Here is a 329-nt window from a genome sequence, read left to right as displayed (position 1 = left end):
GCATAGTATCACTGTGATGTTTCTTTCTGAAAGAAAATTTATTTGAAGTTTTTTTTCCAATGAAAATGCCACTTGATCTATAAATTCTGTTTTAAAATTTGTTCTTCATGGATTCATTCTAATAAATACTTCAGTAATAAAGTGCAAAATAACAAGTTATGTTATTATATGTAATAGGATAAGTAGTTAACTATAATCCAATAACTCCTAAAAGTCTCATCTCTATAAGGAGATACCATTGGCAAAGCAGTCATAGTTAATTGCAATATTGCCTTCTCTGGAGTCTGTCCCAGAAGATGGGATGTCTCTGACTGATGTCTAGGGATGGA

Source organism: Molothrus ater, chromosome 3 (genome assembly GCF_012460135.2).
Source record: "Molothrus ater isolate BHLD 08-10-18 breed brown headed cowbird chromosome 3, BPBGC_Mater_1.1, whole genome shotgun sequence".
In the NCBI taxonomy this organism is placed as follows: domain Eukaryota; kingdom Metazoa; phylum Chordata; class Aves; order Passeriformes; family Icteridae; genus Molothrus; species Molothrus ater.
This window is presented reverse-complemented; position numbering follows the sequence as displayed.